General features: G+C 36.8%; 1 protein-coding gene and 1 long non-coding RNA gene across 24 annotated transcripts in view; both read left to right on the forward strand.

The window, feature by feature from the left end:
• tau (microtubule-associated protein tau) overlaps positions 1-22,251 on the forward strand; it is a 260,510-nt gene that overhangs the window by 74,348 nt on the left and 163,911 nt on the right. The window lies entirely within an intron of this gene.
• LOC141391039 (uncharacterized) lies at positions 5,302-11,631 on the forward strand. Its single transcript, XR_012409546.1, has 2 exons — positions 5,302-7,508; positions 7,923-11,631. It is a non-coding gene; the product is annotated as an uncharacterized lncRNA (long non-coding RNA).

The raw sequence follows: 22,251 nt of genomic DNA on the forward strand, positions 1-22,251 counted from the left end.
CCTTATCAACGTGTCGCCTCCGGCTTTGAACCGCTCGGCGCCTAAGCCATCGGCTCCTGCTGCCTTATTATTTTTCAGCTTGTTTATTGCTGTCTTTACATCTTCTTGGAAGGGCGGTATTCATTCAATACCATCTTCTGGGATTGGTATCTTTGTCGTCTTCGCTTCTATCGAATACCAATAGTTTGGAAACATTCTCTTTCCATATCCTAAGCTATGTGTATCGGTTACCAAATTACATTACTGATCTTTTCAGTAGTTAGGATTTCCGGAATTCACTCTGGTTCCTGTACATCTCGATTTTCACACTCCCGGTTATCCATTTTTCTCTTTTTCCTGTGGAAAAGAAGTTTCTCCTTTTCTTTCGATACCTCTCTCGTGCGCTACGCGTTGCTCCTGATTTTAGAGTATGCCAAATTTTTCTCTTCAGTAGCAGCACGACACTCCTGGTCATACCACGGGTTACTTGGTGGAAATCTCTGGTATCCAAGTATGGATTTTCCTGTTGTTTGTATGGAGTTGGTAATACTTTGCTGATATGTTATCGGGACGAGGAGTGATTTGAATAAGCAATTGGACCATTTCCAGCATCCGTAATGTCTGTTCGTACTTTATTTAATCGCATCAACGCACAGTGGTCCCACTTGTATGGAAAGGAGTGCCTAAAATAGTTCTAATAGAGTTAACGCCTCGAAATTTTAAACATAGTTTTATAACGAGCCAAAAGGGAGAAAAACAAATTTATAGGATGTAGGTCCACATTTTGGTGTAGCCCCCATATAAAGGTACCCCCGATTTGTTATATTTTGACGATTTTAGCCAAATTTTCCAGTCAATTTGACTGTATTTTTGCATTTTGTGTTCTGAGGGAACAACATAAGACCTTGCAAGAAATGTTCAATATAGGTCCACGTTTAGGTATAGCTCCCATATAAACGTACCTCCCTATATTCGGTATTTTGACGATTTTAGCCAAATTTTCTAACCGAGTTGGCTGTAATTTTGTATTTTGACTTCGGAGGGAAGATCATACGTCCGTACAAAAAATGTTCAATATAGGTCCAAGTTTAGGTATAGCTCCAATATAAACGTACCTCCCGATATTCGGTATTTTGACGATTTTAGGCAAATTTTCCAATCGATTTGGCTGTAATTTTTCATTTTAAGTTCTGAGAGAACACCATACCTCCTTGCAAAAAATGTTCAATATAGGTCCACGTATCGGTATAGCTTCCATATAAACGTACCTCCCGATTTTCGGAATTTTGACGATTTTACAGGCGTGGTATAAGGGGATTAACTTACATGACGGCAGATGGCGGCAGCTAGATTTCCTTTTATTGTAAACAAGAGACTTTCCCTGTATTTTGAAAAAAATATGGACTTGCCCTTACGGGGCCAATATTACTAAAACTCAACATAAATTTATAGCAAAAGATTTTTAAGGAACTTAGAAAACGAATTTTGAATATGTTTTTTCGACTTAACTTGGCATATTACCGCTGTAAATTGACAAAAATAATGCTGGATAATAAAAATTTAATGTGTTTAGAGAATATTTATTTCAATCGCAATCAAATTTGTCGACATAAATTTTTCTATTTTTGTCCACGGGCGGAACCACAGTGCAACGTGATGAATTTGATTTATTGTTTTTTGGTCTGGATGCATTTAAAAAAAAAATATGGACTTGCCCTTTCGTGGCCAACATTACTAAGATTCAACATAAATTTATAGAAAAGATTTTATTTTTAAGGAATTTAGAAAACGAATTTTGAATTTGTTTTTCGACTTAACTTGGCATATTACCGCAGTAAATTGGCAAAAATAATACTGGATAATAAAAATGTAATGTGTTTAGAGAATATTTATTTCAATCGCAATCAAATTTGTCGACATACATTTTTCTATTTTTGTCCACGGGCGGAACCACAGTGCAACGTGATGAATTTGATTTCTTGTTTTTTGTCTGGATGCAGCCAGCTTCTCTTATGAATGTTGATATGCTTTAATATGGTACTGCCAACTACCATGTTTTGCCGCGGTGAAATGTATCAACCTCATTCCATTGTTAAATGTTTCATTGTGGAGACTGATATTCCCTTTGCCAATTTTGCCATTAAAATCAAATGACAGGACCTTATCTCGAAAAATAGCATTTTCGTAAAGGAGAAAAGAATTTTTGAAGATTATAGAGTAAATTTTTAGGCGTTTGTGGCATAGGTATCGTAAACAGTAAACTTAAGTAGCAGGGACGTACACGGGGGGGGGGCCCAGGGGGCCCGGAAATTTCCCCTAAATTACGCCTTACGAGTGAAATTACGAAGTAAATTTGGCAGCCAGGAAAACTGCTTCCATTCTTAAAATTGTCGCAACCCGTGATATTTGCTTAATATGAATTCGTTTACCTTAAATGTCCGGTTGTTATCTAGTAAACGTCCGATATTAATGATTTTAACTTACAAAATTATGTGTTTTTGTGAATACTTGGTAATACGGACAATTCGATAATCCGGACATCGCCGAAACATGTGGTGTCCGGATTATCGAGACTATACTGTAGTCTGCACCATATCTTACAAATTTGTCGTAATGATATCTTTGAAAAAAATATTCGCTTGAATGGGATACACAATTCATCTGAAGATGCCTTTGTTGTCTAATGTCTCTATCATGGTGTACCTACCCAGCAAAATGTTCGATGACAAATAATGAGTTTAATCATGGGTGCAAGTGACATGTCATAGGTGAAAATTTAGGTGAATCACCAATGACATTTACAAGGGAGTGACACACACTTTCACCAATTCATTGTCATAGCATTTTGCACCAGTTCAGCATCATAGCACCTTGCACCAGTTCATTGTCATGGCATTTTGCACCAGTTCATTGTCATAGCATCTTGCACCAGTTCATTGTCATGACTTCTTGCACCAATTCATTGTCATAGCATCTTGCACCAATGCTTTGAATACGGATTTTCGCCAATCAAAAATAAAATATGCAATACAATTATGTAATTTGTTGAATTAATAAGAATCTTTATTTTTTATGTAATCTTTATTTTTTTGTAATTATATTAATCTGTAATATCATATTTATCTCTTCCGATGGCTGCAAGATATTTCTTTCAACTTGGTGGGTTCCGTTTTTCCAATATTCGATAAATTATGTGTCAATCTCTGAACCAAGCTCATCATTTGGGAAATCTAGTATAAATTTAAATTCTGTTATTTCAAAAGAAAAAACTTATCCTGTAATAGTTACCATGTTATGGTCTCTTTTTATACTTATTTCACCGATCTTCTACTTTGCTTCTCTAACTTTGGATGCCATGCTTTGTGATATCATATCGAACTTGATCTTTCCATTGGAGTTTTGTTCTTCCCTCGGGTGGCGTAACGTCAAATTGCTCGTATTAATATACCGGTGGCATCTTTATCCACCGTGTTGATATGTCCCAGCCAAACCAATAATTGCAGCTCGATATGTTTTAATATACCGGTGTTGTTCGGCTAGTGGAGCTCGGGGTTTATAGACCGGGTCTCTTTCATACTTCTTTTTATATCCACAAAACGAAACAGATTATATTGTTCCATGAGCCGAACTAAGAATATATTTCCAAACGCACCGATCTTCTAATTTACTTCTCTTATTTTGGATGCCATGTTTTGTGGTATCACATTCAATTTGGCCTTTCCATTGGAGTTTTGTTCTTCCCTCGGGTCGCATAACGTCAAATGGTTCATATTCATATGCCGGTGGCATCTTTATCCATCCTGTTAATATGGCCCAACCAATCCAATAATTGCAGCTCGATATGTTTTACTATATCGGTGTTGGTCGGCTGGTGGAGCTCGTGGTTTATAGACCGGGTCTTTTTCATACTTCTTTTTAATATCCACAAAACGAAACAGGTTTCCAAACACAAAATATAATTGTTTTTTGTTTTATATCAATTTACATTGTATTTTTAATTAAAGTATATAAATTTTGCCACTATCGATCACTTTCATCTGACTTTTATTTTCATTTTAACAATACTTTTTCAAGTACAGAATTATTCGGGTACATGAGTATTTGATAATTTATTGTGCGGGTACTTAACAATTTATTTAAACTCATGACAATATTATGACAAAGATCGGATCTTTCACCCCTTCAATTTCACTCATGAAAATTCGATGAAAAGGATCGGATCTTTCACGACTTCAATTGCACTCATGAAAATTCAATGAAAAGGATCGGATCTTTCACAACTTCAATTGCACTCATGAAAATTCGATGAAAAAGATCGGATCTCCTTTAGCACTCTTGCAAAAGAACCAGTGAAATCATGATTTCACATGGAATCACTTACATTTAATTTTGCTGGGTAGAATATTTTGTGGCGGTGTAACTATTGAAAGGATAAAATCCATTTCCAAAATTGACTATATCGCTCCATTTCTACAGGTATCTTTTCCGCAGAAAGTTAACACTTCAGCGCTTTGCATTTATTCGGAACGTCCACAATAGTTAAGATAAATATCCCAAAAGTTCCGACATTTTTATTAGTAAATTTTTTCGTCCAAGTTTACCGATTGATTTCTGAGATATTTGTTCTACAATGCTTTGGCATTGCCCAAACATGTGTTTTGTAGCCTCATACAGTACTGCAAGAAGGATTCGGAGTCTATGAGTCGTAGTCTGTATCGTGCGATTTGAAATTTCTGAAGTTTTTAATTGCACAGACTCTATCACTTCTAGTAAAGAAGCAAATATGGCGTTTTTATGACATAAAATATTTTTTTATTCTTATGTAATCGACACAATATCTAGATATAGAAGTCCAAGCTGCACTCGCAGCTCGGTTCGAACTATACCCTCCAACACATTAAACTCGTGTATAACTTAATTCGTTCTACTCGCGATATGGGGATTGGATATAGTTTATTTTCAATTCTAAATATACGAGGACTTATATTTTATACTCTTTAACATTTAAAATTGTACCCTAAATACTACTGAATTTATATATTTTGTGTCAATATTTCATATAAAATCAACTAACAAACCCTTTAAAATAGCTTAACGTAACGCTACACAACATTTAAAATTTTCATGATTTTGGGTCAAGTTGGACCCAAGACTACGCATTAAAGTAATGCGGTAGAAACCTTACGGCCACCAAATGTGGTTCTTCAAGGAAGTCCTGCACGCGGATAAATTTTAAACTTCATTTCGTACAGTTCTCGTAGTACACTTTACAGTAGTAATGTTTTGGAAAACAACCCATACTGGGGTTGCTTCTATTTATTATGTCACAGCAAAGGCGACTGATACTTTTTTACATGTTATTTGCCGTTTTGATCTAGCCCATATAGAACAGTACCTCTCTGTTTTTCAAGGTTCAGTTTTAGGCGCATTATTCTACCGAAATGGCTTAAATTTTGTGGTTAGTCTTCGTGGGTGGTATAAAAAATGCGATGGATAAGCGACTATTGGGATATCTGCGTTCATCAAATCATTGTCAGGTTTATCTTTTGGATAACGCCTAATAAATAGATATTCGCATAAAAATAATGGGCAGATTATTTACCCACAGAAGATTTTTGCGTATTCGATTCTTATGTTGCGGCTATATTTATAACTCCATGAAACTGTCGATAGACCTCATATCATATTAAATTTGAAAATTTTATTAAGATTAGGCATGCATTTCACATAATGCTTAGCAAACAATTGCATCACCATTACTTTCTTTCGTTTTTCATAATAAAATGTTTGTCCAATTGCATTACACCCTTTCACAGTATGTACCACTTAATTCTTTTACTGCTAATCCAATTAACAAATGCTGCTCTATTTTGTCTTTATATTTATTTTTGGGTCCCGTTTTTTTCGTTTCTTTTTCTAAATTTAATTGAAATGATTAATGGGTACAAAACCGCCTTAACTTGGCATTTGTTCTTTCTTTTCATTTGTAGTGGCGCTGACATGATCTCTTAGATCTACATACCTACATAGTACAACAAGAACAACAATAAATGCGGTTGATGTACTTTTCAAGATGTTTAATGTTACTTGCGGTTTAGGCACGCTTTGTACTATTGTAATTTTTGTTTCTTTTTTCTTTTAGTTTGCTTGTATTTTAATGCAACTGAAATTAAATGCAAAGTAGAGAAGAAAATAATATTAACATTAGTAGCAATTAAGAGCATTATAAATGAACAGTTGAAATCATGAGCAATACGTACATATGGACATATGTAAGTCTGTGTGGATTATCTGTAGGGCATTATGGTTTATAACAACACCTACACTTCGTAGGATGTCAGACTACGAAGTGATTGTGATGATTTCATGACAATTTGTTTATATTTTCGTTGGTTCTGAAAGTATTATTTCGACAAGTTACAAACTAAATGACCAACATATATTATGGTGGGGCTATAAATCAAAAGTGGAACAAATATTATAATATGAAATTTAAAAATATTTGAAATGGTTCGGACTTGCGAAGTTCGACATGAATTTTAGAGGTTAACCGATTTTCTATAGATTTATCATATCGGCCTTTCTGTAGAAGGCCGGAACGCTGATGTACAGAGAACCCATTATTTCGATGAGGCACATTTTGCCCATATGAAAGTGGTATAAATGCTGAGGGTATAAAAATAGGAAAAATTCGTTGAAGGATACAAGTTTTTTATATTAGTTTCCAATTAGTGGCTTTTCAACACAATGTACAACTTAATACTCCAAGACAAAGTTAAAGAATACACCTCACAGATGAAGCTCCTAATGTATGATTTATTAATATAACCACTACAACAGCCTCTAAGGGATGCTCACCTTTTGAAAAATAAAAAAATGAGTTTTGAATTTTGTCCATTTTGGACGCGCAACTGGATTTAACTAAATGCTTAATATGTGATTGTAGTACTCGGCGATTACGCATTTTTGCACTTATAACTCGAGAGTGTAACCTTCATAAAGATCAGTACAATCTACTCCCAAAATAGAAAAATGTGAGCGTAAATTTTTCAAAAAAAATAAAATATTTTTTTGCTTCAACATTTTCAACTGTCATACGATTTCCGAGGAAACCCGCGTGAATTTAGTTCTTTTTTGCATTCTGAATTTAATAAGCCTTGGCGCGTCCAAAATCTGTCAATTAGGGTGCAGGGTGTTGTGCGGACCTGTGTCGCATTCTGGGTAGATGTTTTGCAGGTTGTCATCGATCCTTACCCTAAAGGAATTCAGACGGCTGCACCATTCCATGCGTATTTGAGTCAAAACTACTCAGGTTTGTCGTGGCGGCTGGCGCTCCTCGGCTGCGATAAATGAGGGATGTTCACCAAGGATCGCATTCACACGATAGTTGTTTCACAGAGCATAAAATATGAAATCGGCCTTTCACAAATAACATCAGGTATGGTACCTGACACCAAGATCGTACAATCATCCCCATATATTACTATCTCAATGCCGTCTGAAGGGGGCGGAATAGAGGAGAGGTAGAAGTTAAACAGTGCAGTGCTTAATGTGTTTGAGAGGAAAATTCTTCGAAAGATCTACGGGCCGATTTGCGTTGACGGTGAATATCGACGTCGTATGAACCACGAGCTATATAAGCTATACAAAGACATGCATATAGTTAAACGTATCGAGATGCAACGATTGCGTTGGCTAGGCCATGTCATGAGAATGAGCGATGATGAACCCGCTAAAAAGGCGTATGAATACATGCCACATGGCGGTGCACGCGGAATCGGTAGGCCTAAGCTTCGATGGAGCATACAAGTGGATGAAGAAATGGAAAGGCGCGGTATTTCAAAAAGTCAAGCGAAAAACAGAGAGGAATGGAGATCTTTTCTTAGTTCGGTCTATGGAACAAATGTTCTGTAATGGGCCAACTAAGTAAGTAAGTAAGTAAGAAGTTAAACAGTTCCGGAGATATCATCCCTCTTTGTGGAACTCCCTGTTTCAATCTACGGGGCTTGACATTCTTGTACCTGATTCACACATATAATTCATTATCCAACGTTTTGGATTTGGCCGGAGGGTTGTGTGCTCGATGTTTTAAACAGTGGGAGTGCTTGCCAATATCAAAGGTTTCTGATAAGTCAAGTGCCACCATCACAATTCTATCATACGGATTTTTCTGGTTGAGTACTCGACTAATATGTGTGGAGATTGCGTGCAACACTGTTTTCGTGCTGAACTGCTTACGGAAGCCATGCTGATGATCGTCAGCTGGACAGCTATTTCTGACGCTGGGGAGGACTAAAGCCTCAAGGGCCTTTGCCACAAGCGATAAAAGCAAAATCGTACGATTAATCTTTCCTGGCATCCTTGCCTGAATTCAGCAGGAAAACTCTGTCCATTTTCCAGGCTTCTGGAACGATGTGGGTGGCTAGCGACAGATTGAAAACGTTTGTGTGATAATCGACTCCCGTCACATCCATCTGTTTCAGCATTACCATGGAGATTCCATCAGGACCCAATGAATTGCATGATTTATCGTTCTTGGTTCATCCTCGGCAGGAAGAGCCTCCTCTCTCTGTCACTCCCAGGGTGCTCGACAAACTGTCGATTGAAATAACTTGAGCACCTCTTGGGATCGGGTGCCACCGTGGTGCAATGGTATGTACACCCGCCTTGCACACTAAAGGTCGTGGGTTCGATTCCCCGGCCAGGCAACATAAAAAATTTCAACGGTGCAAAATACCCCTCAGTAATGTTGGCGACGTTTCCTGAGTATTTCAGCCATGTAAAACTTCTCTACAAATGGTGTCATAGGACACGCCGTTCGGACTCGGCAATAAATAGTAGGTCCCTTATCATTGAGCTAATATGAATCGGGGTGCACTCATTGGTATCAGAGAAGTCTTCCTTGTCCCGTACGGGATGTTTGTGGAACAATTATATATATATTACCTCTTCGGATCGGTCAGCGTAAATTCGCGTAACGTGACTGAGGTCCTATCTTCCTTCTTTCCAAGATTCGAGAGTGATTTAACCATGTCTTAACAATTCACTTATTAAGGCTCTAATGTTGCAACTCTTCAGATGATTTAACCAATTGGTCTGCTTATGGTCACCAAACAATCTGTTAACTTCCAGTGCCAGTTCATTGACTCTGGGGCCGCTGGGGCACGACGAAGCTCATCACGCCCATTTGCTAATCACATCGGCTCTGCTGGGATGTTTGGTCTCACTTCGGGTATTTGACCAGCCGATATATGACGAGCGGCTGCAGCAGTGATGATTTCTTGGAACGACCAGCGGGTACATGATAACCGGATGCAGCAGGAATGATGTCTCGGAACGTCCTTTCCGCTACCCGAACATTAGAAGGACTTGGCAGATCTCTGAAGCGGTGATTAGTGAACCCTCTGAAACTCGACCAATTAGCTTTCCCATGATTGATGAAAGTGCTGAAAGTTATAGTAGGGGCATCCTCATTAACCATGCAAAACGTTGAGCTATCAATCTGCTCAGTCAGCACTATACCCGTCGTTTCCGACGACCGAATGCCACAACTCATGATGAGCATTAAAGTACCCCAAGACCAGTCGTTTATGACTTTCCAATAGCGATCTAATACCATGCCATATACCATGTACGGGTCATTAGAGTCAGAGTCAAGTGAGATAGGTCTGTATTGAACAGACTGATGCAATAGGAAAGCTAATGCCCCACCTCCACTTCAAGTGCGATCCTTACTCAATACGTTGTAAGCTGCAGTTGTTGTTGAGCTTGGTTTCCTGCACCTCCGTTACCATGATACTCTTCCGACCCATGAAATCCACAGTTTCCTCCATCTTACCTCGGAGTCCCATGGTAATTTAGTTGCAAAAATTATGCATTTTCAGGGATTGGAACAACAACGGCTGGCGTTAAGTGCTGCGGGTGCAGCTGCTATTGAGGGTCTGCGGGCAGTCATGTATTCTTATGAAGACGACGACTACCTGGCGGCTGGGTTCACTCAGCATGCAACAACATAGTCCCTCGCATGGACGAGTCCAGAACATCCCCTAATATGCACCAACTTCCGACATGTATTGCATCTCACCGAAGTTTGAGGGTGGTGGATGTGAAGCACAAATAAATTGGTCCTGGGTTTTTTTCGGAATCCGAAGCAGACATTTCGGAATATGCTGCTCCCAACACAGAAAAACGATACAAATACAAACATGTGTACACTGAGGTGGCAGCCGCTGGCCGGAACACGGGTGTTGTGCTGTTATGGGTTAATCTGGTAGTATGGCACACTATCCACTGCACTACGCCACACCCAAAGGAAAAATAGTCAGTAATAAAAGATTGTGAATCACTGCGCAACGTTGCTGTGAATCTATGTTTGATAAATGGTCCGGTCTTGTAAAGTTCGGCAGGAATTTGAGAGGCCATATTCTAACCGATTTTCTTCAAGTTTGTTGTTTACAATTGACCTTAGTACGATCCTCTAACTCATTTTGCCGTTACCGACAAAAATCGGTCAAAATAGAACACAAAATATGAATGGAAATTTTTAAGTAAATGTAAACATCAGTGTTGTTGTCGGTAGGCCTTAGCGACTACTTTATTTTGATCGCAAACGCACTGGAATTTTAAGTTAATTACTGAAATTATAAATGTTTCAATTTTAAGGTAACTGCAAAATGAGTTCAAGAATTGCATTACTGGAGTTTATAATCCTTGCAGGAAATTGTCAATAAAAATCTTTATAACCGTACTACATAATTTTTCTTCATACCTGTGTTCCATTTTCCGGTCTAATATATGTATTTAAAATATTTCAAATTACTACCATAATCCAATTTACTGTAACTTAAAGAAATTAGTAGATCGCCTTAATGTTTATAGCGTAGGTGTTTACTTGTTTTCATGCCAAGCATGCAGAATATAAAATTTGCATAAAGAAAATTAACTTAAATGAATTAAGAAAAAGAAGAAGAAGAAGATAAAGTGTCCAATAGAAAATGTTAAACATGGAAAAACAACAGGTGAATATCTACGTGGAAAGTATAACAACATGCAAGCCTCCCTGCTTGACCATGGACATTGACTATCTGTTTGGCACCATACCAGCCGGTCAGCCAACACTGTTGGTGGTTTTGGAATTAGAGCGCGCAGCGAATGTGTTTTGCATAAATAAAATTAACAAAGGAAAAAAAATCAACATAAACAACTTGAACATCACGAATTTTCTTAAAATTTAATGGCCACTGGAGAGTTAAGCTTCTTCTGGTTGGTAGGCACGTGAATTTAATTATGTTTAAATTAAAAGAAAACTTGATATACTCTATGTAAAAATATAGGAAAGTCGTAATTCAAATCTAAGGCTTAAATGCGTTTTTATTCTTAGTTTTTTGGTCTATGAATATTGTAAAGCTTTTAACATATTAATCTTAACCAACTTCAAGGCAATGCATTTTCCATTTAAAGGCAATATTAGGAGATTTACCCTTGCTTTAAATATTGTCCAAATTTTGTTTTCTTGTAAATATTCTTTACAGCAAGTTTGATCGATATTTTGTTAATAATTAAATGATTGCGTGCTGGTCTCATTGTGATGGACAACAACTGTTTCTAGAAGTAAAAACAGTAAAAACATTAATAAAATTCTAAATAACAAAATTTAAAATGAAAATATTTGTAAACACGCAAATTCCACAGGTTAACTGTCATTTATTTACCTGTACAGTTCATGGCAACAACTCACAAAACTGAAACTTTAAACTGGAACAACTGTCTTTGGGAAAAACTTTAAACTTTAATAATTATTAAAAAATATAAAAAGGTTTGCATTCTTTATACTTGCGGTAGTAGGTTAATGTTGGATAGTCAAATGACATACACCGAAAAAAATTAAAAATTTTTTGCATATTTTCGTTCTTGATGTAGTTTTTTTCATACTGTACAGATAGCTCACATAAGATACATGTGCGGTTTCTTATATCCATCCGAAAGCCACAATTTTTTTCAAAAATATGTACGATTTTCATGAGATGCAAAATCACTTTCCTATTTTTCCCTACATTCCCATTATTTGCTCTCACATTTCCTCTCTTGTTTGTTGACCTTATAAGGCCAAAAAGACATGCATTACCGCTATACTATTTAATTTATACATCATATTCACCTGAGTAAATTAATTTCTCCCCTCCAGTCGAGAACATGAAACTTACCCCTACAGTCGGGAACATGAACGCCGCAATTAATGATCCCATATTTAAGAGTCAGAAAGAACAGCCGGGCGTACTTGTTAAAGTAATTAAAACAAGTGAGCAAAGACTATACTTGGAACGGGACTGACTTTGTCATACCCTACAACACTACCCCTGTGCAAAAGTTTTTTCACTGGTAAGCATTTCATATAGGGAGATACTAAAGTTTTTACCCACCCGACATTTATACCAAAAGACTTAGGGTTACACAGAAAAACCAGTAAGCAAAGGCTATAGTCGGACGGAGCCGACCATGCGATACCCCACTACCCTTGGGAATTAGCTGTGCACACCCGTCTTGCACGATGAATACCCGGGTTTGATTTCCAGGCCACATAAAATTTTCAACGGTGGCAAAATACCTCTTAGTGACACTTCCTGAGTATTTCAGTTATGTAACAAGTAAAGAAGTATCAGTCGACATTGCCGACAGAGATATACCCTCAGCCTGTGTGGATTGAAATACTTTTTTCCAAAAAAAAAAAAACTTACGTATTTAGGGGGGTTTTCAAAACAATATGAATAGAATTAAAGCGCAAAAATTTGCGGGGATATCGATAGGTAGGGCTTTTTTTAAACTGAGTTTCGACAATATTTAGAGTACCATTTTAGCGAATATTTTCGAACTTTTGTGGGGGAGGTATCGGAAGGTCCACTCCTTCCACCTTCGAATTTCATCTAATATTCGAAGAAATATTACGATATACAAAGCGTGGACGAACGCAGTATTCGGTTCGAGCTCTCCAGTCACTACATATGGTGCCATAGGGGGTTTTTACAACTTTCGGGCTTTTTTTGTCAAGAAGTATGGACTTGCCCTTGAAAAACTTTTACTGCCGTAATTGAGGCAGCTAATGCAATTTGCTTCAACCAAAATCAAAGTGATCCGAGAGCAGGTCTTAAAGTTAATTTATCGAAAAATGTGTGTGGGAGGTACCCGACGAGGTGGACAAATATAGTCCATATTCGAACCTGACCTATACCTGGTAGATATATTAGAATGTGTAAAGTATGGACCAAATCTGTCACTCCCATCAAGAGTTATCGTACGCACAATTTTTCCGAATATTTTTGAACTTTTGTGGGGAAGATACCTGAAGGAGTGGACCGATATGGCTTATCTTCGAACTTAAACTAAGTTTGCACAAAATATTACGAAGGCCACATTTTGGACCGAAACGGCAGATCCGTTCGAGAGTTATCTTACGCTCCAACCACTACACACGGCGTCATAGGGTTTTTTTTGCAACTTTCAGGCTATTATCTCAGGAAGTATGGATTTGCCCCTGATGAAACTTGTACCGTCGTATGGGAGGCAGTGAATATAAGTTGCTACATCAAAAATCAAAGCGATTCGAGAGCAGGATTTTTTCAGATTCCTGCTCGACCAAAAAATCAACCTAGACTTTTCCATGAAAACACAGGAAGATATAGATAATGAGGTAGACAAACTAATCCTAGCAATTCAAGAGTCTTGTTGGGAAAGCACGCCAGTAAGCAATTACAGAAATTACGGAGGCAAAAATTATCCAAAAGCAGTACGAGATCTAATATCAAAAAAGCGCAAAGCAAGAAAAACCTGGCAGAAAAACAGAACACCTGAAAATAAGAGAATTTTTAATCAATTGACCTCACAATTAAAGTACGTAAAGAAAGAAACAGAAAACTGTCAAATGACAGATTACCTTAGCAAGTTAACAGCTACTAAAGAAAGTAATTACAGTCTTTGGAAAGCCACAAAGCATTTAAACCACGTTAAGCCAAAGATACCGCCAATAAAAAACAGTACTGGAATTTGGATTAAAACTGATCAAGAAAAAGCAGAGCTTTTTGCTACACACTTTGAAGATATATTCAGCCCACCGCCTAGGCAATCGATTCATGAAATAGAAGGAATTTCTCCGAAAATTGACTATGAGACAATCGAAAAAGTAACACTTGGGGAACTGAAAATGGTTATATATAAAGATATATCAAATAAGAAATCTCCTGGATATGACTTAATAACAGCAAAAATTTTAAAGAAGCTCACAGAAAAGGCTATTCGAAAACTCATGTATATTATAAATGCTTGCTTTAGGCTCAAGTATGTACCATTACAATGGAAAGTAGCTGAGATAATTGTTGTTGAAAAACCGGGCAAACCACCAAATGAGTTGAAATCCTACCGACCGATATCGCTGCTCCCAATATTATCAAAAATATTTGAAAAGCTTCTTGTCAAAAGGTTAAAGAACATATGCTTTAGAAGAAATCTAATCCCATCGCACCAATTCGGATTCAGAGAGGAACATACCACAATACAGCAAGTTCATAGAATCGTTAACATAGCTGAAACTGCAATCGAAAAAAAGGAATCTGCTCCGCAGTATTTTTGGACGTGAGCCAAGCTTTCGATAAGGTATGGCACAAAGGCCTTCTATTCAAATTATATAAATACTTACCACTACAATTTTATGAAATACTAAAATCTTATTTAAATGATCGCTACTTCCATGTTAAAATTGAAACTGAGTACTCATTACTCAAACCAATAAAAGCTGGTGTGCCCCAAGGAAGTGTCCTTGGCCCACTTCTTTATCTCATATATACTCGGGATATGCCCATAACGCCGGACTCCTATATGGCGACATTTGCAGATGATACTGCAATATTATCATGCGGCAAAACTGAAGAAGTTGCAACTAATAAACTTAAAATTGCGCTATCGAATGTTGTCAATTGGACGAAAAAATGGAGAATTCAATTAAATGAAAGCAAATCCATCCATATGCTCTTCACAACCAAAAACAACATACAACCATCACCGTTGTTCATAAATGACATTAAGATCCCATATGCCAATACAGCAAAGTATCTAGGGATGACGTTAGATGCGAAAATCAAGTGGAAAGAACACATCAAGAAAAAAGTTCAGGAAATAAAATTGAAATTAAACCAGCTAAAATGGATTTTCACAACAAAATCCAATGTATCTATTACAAATAAAATTCTCGTGTATAATCAAATAATAAAACCCATATGGACATATGGTATTCAACTTTGGGGCTGTGCAAAAGAACACGACATCCAAAAGTTCCAAAAATTACAAAATCAAATATTGCGATCTATTGTAACAGCTCCTTGGTATATACGCAATAGTGATCTCCACAGAGATCTTGGTGTAAAGTTGGTCACAGAGGAAATAAGTAAGCAAGCTCAGACATATGCCACAAAAATTCGCTATCATAAAAATAATGGTATGAGGAATATCTATAATGAACACGTGGAAGGAAATATCAGAAGATTAAGAAGAACACGGCCAATGGATTTAGCCTAGATATACCGCTTATTCTTTAGAGTATAATTATTGAATTATTTACTCACCACAAATGTCAACATATGCTAAATATTCATGTAAATATAGTAATATTACTTGATGAGTCTTGAAATCAGTTGTAATAAAGGAAAAAAAAAGATTCGAGAGCAGTCCCTAAACTGAACTTTTCCGAAATATTGTGAGGGATGTACCCGAAGTAGTGGACCGATTGAGTCCCTATTAGAACCTCATCTAAGTCTGGTAGAAATTTCACGATGTGCAAAATATGAGCCAAATCGGTTACTCCCTTCAAGAGTTATCGTGCACACAAATTTTCCGAACATTTTCGAACTTTTGTAGGGGAGGTACCGGATATAACCGGTTCAAACTTAAACTAAGTTTGAACAAAATATTACGAAAGCCAAATTTTGAACAGAATCGGTTGATCCGTTCGAGAGTTATCGAGCGCTCCAGCCAGCCAGAAAGACAGACGGACGGACATTGCTAAATCAATTCCAAATTGTCTGAAACACATTTCGTCCAAACATACTTGGGGTCTAAAACCATTATTTCGATGAGACACATTTTGCCCGTATGAAAGTGTATATACCCTCGTGCAAAATCTGGTGACTATTGATCTATAATTGCGACCTCTAACGTGTTTCTGATTACACTACAAACAAATAACTGGATATATTAGGTTTTTCCATCTGAGGACATCCACATGGTCTTGTGTATGTCGAGGTGTTGGAACCTGCTGCTGGTCACTGCTATGTTACTCATTCCATTGTTGGATGTTACTTCATGAAGGTTGAACTTGCCGACGATGGGACCAAAGATATTTTCCAGGAGTTTTAGTCGTCGATTTACCCTAAATCGAACACCTAGCTCATGATTCATTTCATGGCAGCTATGACGCAGAGAGTGATCGTTTGCCTGATTCCATCGTACTTTCTGCAATGCGATAATATCAACCTTTTACTTTCCTACACATCCGTCATTGTTCCAACTGCTTTTACTCAGTAAGGAGTGTGGACATTCCAGATGCAGATTCGCAGATCAGGGACGTTCGAAATGATTTGGTCCGATAAACTTTTTTGAGCTACTTTAACAAATTATTACGTTTTTTTCTCTACAGTAATTGTTAGTTTTGGAAATTTCAAATGAAAATGTTCTCTACTCGAAGTTTACTTTATTAACAAGTTGTCTGAGAAATATTAAAAAAAAATTAAGAGAAACTTCCAGTAAAATCTAAATTACTTTTTTATTCCATGTCATTTCATTATCAAATAACAAAGGGTCGCGGAATTTTGTAATAAATTTAAAAGTCTTGAGGTTTTAAGCTCTTTCGGTATTCAAAAAAATAATAGTTCAGTATCATAGTGAGAGTATCTATACCGTATCTACCCAACAGTCCGCGTCTTCTTGTGTATAACAATAAACACCTTCAAAGTAGATGTTTGGCCGCCCCTATGTTTGTCCTGCATTCGGGTTCCATTGGCCATCTCCGAGTAGAACTCACGAAGTTTGCCGTTGTAGTAGCACATTGGTGGATCAACTGACTCACAAGTTGGTAGATCGATTGCCTCAGAGCTACCTTGAGCTGGTTCATCTGTATCATTAATATCATTAGAAGTGCATGAAATTACATTTCTATTGCACAAAATCTACGATATATAAAGAATCTATCTCGAAAACCAATTAGAAAATCGTTTTAATGTCTTACAGCCTGTTCATGTATGTCGACCGAAAGGTTTTTTGCGCTTCGGAAGTGGAAAAAAATCATTTTCTGTTCATGTAAACGCCTTCGAAACGAAAATCTCTGCGACCGACAAGCCATACGAAATAACACGTAAACGTACACTTTTCCATTAAATTTGGGTTTATGTATTTCGAAAGGACTGTCTCTTATAGAAAGAGAATGTCAAAATCACTCACTTGCTTTGTAGCTGCCGAGTAAAACGTAAACTCGCGAATAACACCGAAAATCTGAAAACAAATTTATGCAACACAAACTTGACATAAAATAATAATAATAATTATAGACACGTTTTAATGGCGGTTTCATTCATTATTTTAAAGAAATCAATAAAATAAAATAATTCAATATACCGACACATTTTATTTTTCAAACAAAACAAATCGCACATATTCCAATGTTTGTATGTATATGTGGATTTTGTTTTCATTTCTCATTTGGCTCTCATTTATGGAACATAGTTGTACAAATGTACATTCAAATTAGTAGTATTTCGCATAGGATACGTAACGGCAGTCGCACGATAGTTTGCGAAATACATGAACGCATTTTTAGACGGATGTGAGTGACTGCTTTCCTTTCGTACAGGTTTCCGTGCGACATACATGAACAGGCGGTTAATCAAAAATTTATATTTATATTTTAGATAAATTTGTTTCTAAATAGTAGGAGAAAATAATGAAGAAAAAAGTATTATTGTGCGTCATAAAGTGCTAATATCTGCTATAAGTAGCATACCCACCTGAATTTGTTCCTATCACTAACAAGGTTGTAGCTGAAAGCAACCATAAACGAAATTAATGCTCAAACATTGGTTATATGGTATTAAAATCTACTGTAATTTTATTGGATATTGTACCCTCAGCCGTTAAGCTAACGATACAAATGTACCTAATCGAAATAATGGTCTTAGACTTCTTATCTGTTTTGAGAAACCCACTTCAAACAATTTGGAGTCGATTTAGAACAGTTCGTCCGTCTGTCTGGCTCAAGCGCATGGTAACTCTCGAACGGATTTAGTCCAAATTTTAGATCTCGCAATATTTTGTCCAAAATTTATGTCATATCGATCCACCTCTTCGGGCAATCCCCCCACAAGACTTCAAAATGTTTCGCTAAAATGGTGTTCACAAAAACTCTCGAAGGTCCAAATCGGTCCACTCCTTCACAAACTTTCAAATATCCGATATGACTGAAACAACCTACAATTACTTCCAAACGTACATATATTAAGAGGGTCAATATTGGACAACACAAAAGTTTAATATAAGTGCAGTTTAAGTGCTGTTCGAGGATCCATTGAACATTTTGACCAATGATACTGTTATCAGTCTTGTTTACAGCGATATTCTATTTTTCATGGGTAAGTCCATGATTTCTGACTAGGGTTTTGGGTAGGGAAATCCCGCACCGGGAATTCCCGGGAATTCTCGGTTTTTTGGTGACAGGATTTTCCCGGGAAACAAAATCATATTTCCCGGGAAATCGGGAAATATCTTTTTACATTTATCACAACAAATATTGAATGAATAAATTATGTCCGTCACTTATATACCATAGGATCAGAATTCGATTAGATTTTACAGAATCAATAAATTACAAAAGATTTGGAAATAACTTTAATCTACAAAAGTGTTTTCAGGGAAAAAGTTATATGAGCCGCACCAAAAACATGGACTATAACGACGGATTTTTATTCTGTTCCATTTAAGTGCGAATCAATATTTTCTATTTTAAAGTCCCATTTTTACACCCTCAGCCATTGGGCTAAAGATGGTCCGGCTGGCTGGCTGGTGAGCACGATAACTCTCGAACAAAGCCACCGATCAGGTCAAAACTTTGGCATTCGAGATTTTTTTCAAACTTAGTTTAAGTTCGAAGATGGACTATATCGGTGGTCCACTACTTCCGGTACCTTTTCCATGAAAGTTCAACAATTATCGCTAAAATGGTGCGCACGACAACTCTCGAAGGGAATAACCGAATCGGTTATAATTTTGCATATTGGAATATTAGTTCCAGGCATAAAACGGATTCCACACAAAATTCAGTAAAAGTGAAGTTTAAGAGCTCCTTTCGGATCGATTTGAAATTTTTTCAGCAGTTTGTCTTTACGGCCCCCTTTACGACTGTACAAATATTGTCGGGGGGCAAGTCCATACTTCCTGATATAATGCTCTAAAAGCTCCAAGAAATCTTAACGACAACAACTAAAATGGAAAATTGGCAAGATAACTCCAGCAGGAAGTTTCTGATTGGTCCAAACTTTGCACATCATATTATTTCATCTAGTCATGTGTCAGATTGGAATATGGACTAAATCGGTCCAGTCCTTCGGGTACCTCCAACACCAAATTTAGGAAAAGGGCACATTAACAGCTCATCTCGATTTTTTTTAAATTCTATCCAAAAAGTTCTACTTGAAGGCCATGTTACGACGGCGCAACTTGTTTTGGGAGGGAAAGCCCACTCTTCCTGAGTTAGGAGGAAGTTCGTAAGATAAATCTAACATAGTCTCTCTTTTAAGTGTTTGGCAATATGTTTTCTGTGCGGCCCTAGTTAAAACGGTACAATTTTTTAACATTTTTAACTTTCATGAATTTTGGTCAAGTTGGGCCCCCCCCGAAATGAAATACTGTGTAAGTCTCTGTCGCAGATCATGGTCCTCAAAACGTTTGCGGGTGTCACCAATTTTATGTGGATTTGTTTTTCTTTTGTCTTTGCTCAACTAAAGATTAACTGATTTTAAAGGCAGAGAGGTTAGTGTCCTCTTGAAATGAAAGAGGTGCCAAGATATGTCCTGGGTTTTGCCCTGTTAAAGCCGATCAAAACAGTTGCTTGGTATCTTCAACCCCCCGTCATATCTCATACATACATATATACAAGAAAATATTCTCAGTTCCTTTGTTTGTATCATTCAAATCAGATGAACATTGAACCATACATACCATTTACCTTATTCTATAATTGAACAATTAAATAATTGGTCCAACAAGCAAACAAAGATCACTGTCAATTACCATAAAATTTTGTTATCGTCGATCTCAATTTGAGACTTCATGGAATATAGCATGGTCTATTGGCGGCTGGCATGAAAATTGTGACTTTAAGTCAATATCTTGACAATCATCCATCCATCAATGCATCCAACAGCACCACAAGTAATCGGATATCGATTTACACCTTGGTGACATTTGTGGCAACATCTCAATTGAACAAATAAAACAAAACAAAAAAACAACAAACATTAGAACTGTCAAACACAACTATTTCATCACTTTGATTGTATAAGAATCATTGATCTGTCCCATTGTCATTTGTTCTATTCTATAAATGACTCAAGTGGGTGGGTGTGAAATTTGATGCCTTATCTTATGGCGCCCAAACAAACCTAAAAATATGTCTAAAACCATTAGAGATATTTGAGAGGTTGTCAGTGATTGGAAAATTGAAATAAAAATAATAGACATCATGATTATGACATCTGTCAATTATCAACTAACCACATTGATCGCATGTCCCGCTTTAAGATAGTCTGCAGTCTACAGATGGCTGTACCGATCTGGTTGGTTTAATTACACCGGACAATTGTCGTTATGTACAACATGCTTTTTTGTTTTTTTTTTTTTTTTTGTGCCAAGTAATGGCAAATTGTTGTCTTAGTATGCAAATGTAATTGATAATCGTAGGTTTTTTGTTTTGTTTGTTTGTTCCACTTGGACATAGTTCAGCGGTCTTGAGAATTTAGCTCCCATGGATTTCTTCTTGAGATTCTTTAAAAAGCACAATAAGGTTTAATCGAGTTAATTGGAGATTTAAACCAGAATTGCTTTGGAATTATGCAAATCGCTTCCTCTTCCACATATAACGATGAATGATTTATAAGTTATTGTCATTGTTTTAAATCAATTTAAGCTTCATGTGCCCTGAATATAAATATATGAGTGAAAAAATCAGTATAGTGGGAAAGCAATGTGATGCATGATTTTTCTTATAGATAAAAACATATTGATAACCCTGTTGACGTTATAGCAACAGATCATTAGGGCAAACAATTAAGGCTGAAAACATGCCATGAGCCTACCATGGCATACCAATAACACCTGAAATTCCCAAGGTCTCGGTTTTTAGCGTCTGAAAAAGAGGAAGTCTCATTTATTTAGTTCACCCATAGAATTTGTCTTATGTGTTGGACATCTCAGGAAGATTGTGTTACCCCTCTACAAAATTATAACGTTGTAAACAAATCGCGGAAATGTCTTAAACGTCATGTAAGGATTGCGCTGATCACGCCTAGAAAAATATTACAATGTGCAAAATTTGGATCATAGCGTATACTTGTATGGTGATTTATCGTGATAATCAGTCTTGTTAGTTTTTTAAAACTTCCATTATTTAAGAAAGTATGAACTTCCCAAAAATATACTTGTATGTAATTGTCATCAGGAGAAGACACCCCGAGAAGTCAATATTCGAAATTTATCTACGTATGGATCCTTGGTTTGGATAAAACATAAGCAGGAGCAAAGCTTAGATCAAATCTGTCGCTGGATTCAAAATTTATCGAGCACACCACTTAGCCTGATATACAGACTAACGCACAATGCTAAATCGACTACTCTTCTTCTTTTCCGTTTAACTCCTTGAGGAGCATAGGGCCCCTACAAACATCCTACAGGATGATCTGTCATTTGCTATTGCTTTTATTTCGTTCTATGATTTTTCGGTGAATTCTAACTCCTTCACAAGACTTCTTTTCGACGAATTTTTCTGTCTTCCTTTTTCTCTGTTACCTTGGGGATTCCAATCTAGGGCTTGACGACATAGTTCATCGCTATTTTTCCCCCAATGTGTGTGTGGATCGGTATTGCACCTTTGGTAGAGATGGGTATTGCTTATAACATTTGGCCACCATATTTTCAAAATGTATCGGAGACATCGATTTCTTGATGATTGTAGTTTTGAATTTAAGG

Source organism: Musca autumnalis, unplaced genomic scaffold (genome assembly GCF_047663935.1).
Source record: "Musca autumnalis isolate F117 unplaced genomic scaffold, ASM4766393v1 scaffold_1, whole genome shotgun sequence".
In the NCBI taxonomy this organism is placed as follows: Eukaryota; Metazoa; Arthropoda; class Insecta; order Diptera; family Muscidae; genus Musca; species Musca autumnalis.